We start from the raw sequence: 973 nt of genomic DNA, 5'->3' as shown, positions 1-973 counted from the left end.
ACACACACACACACACACACACACACACACACACACACACACACACACACACACAGTGGTTTAGATTTCTACCTTTATAAGGACCGTGTCTTCACTTCCATTCATTTCTGTAGCCTAACCCTGACACTAAGCCACGTGTCAAACTCAAGGCCCACGGGCCAAACGTGGCCCAGCTCAGCATTTTACYTGGCCTGCTTTAAAGCCAGAACTGACCATAAACTACATCTCCCATAATGCACGACYATCATTTTATCTGTGAAATGATAACGTAACACCAGCAGGTGGAGCTGCTCAGGTTTAAAAGTGAAATTCAACGTATAAATCTAGATTTTGCTGCATTTACACCGAATATTTTTACTGCAGTTGTACTGGGTATTGACTTATAATTATAATAATTACTGTATAACACTGGTGTCTATTTTGTCTGGTCTATATCACATCTGATGTTTACCCATATACGTACAGTGTCTGTTTTGCACTACAAATTCTGATGCTACTGTCCAAAAATAATGTAAAAACAGTAAACATTTATTATTCTGTCCACCCTACTTTTGTATTCTATTGTACATTTTTATAATATGTCAGACTGTTGGTAAATAGAGAAATCGGTAAATKGAGGAACTGCAAAGTAAGAACTTCATTGCACAGTGTAACTGCTTGTACGCTGGACATATGACAATAAAACTTTTGAATCTGGGAAGTAGAAATTTCCCACATACAAGTCATAAATTTAAACTGAAATGATCCTCCAGTGGGAATTCCCTGTAGGAAAGTGGGAGAGTTCAGAATTCAAAATGGCAGCTACTCACCACAACTGAARAGTGAGTAAAACTCTTACTTTTATAGTATTTCTGTTTATTTAGCTCACATTTAGTCAGTCGTACACATAGTACTTTCAGTATTTTTAAGAGGACGTGTTAAAACGTTGTTTCTAAGCAGGAAACACCAGGTAGAGCTCAGTTAGTGTTTGTTA

This window comes from Austrofundulus limnaeus, unplaced genomic scaffold (assembly GCF_001266775.1).
Source record: "Austrofundulus limnaeus strain Quisiro unplaced genomic scaffold, Austrofundulus_limnaeus-1.0 Scaffold423, whole genome shotgun sequence".
Lineage (NCBI taxonomy): Eukaryota > Metazoa > Chordata > Actinopteri > Cyprinodontiformes > Rivulidae > Austrofundulus > Austrofundulus limnaeus.
Note: the sequence above shows the minus strand (reverse complement) of the source record.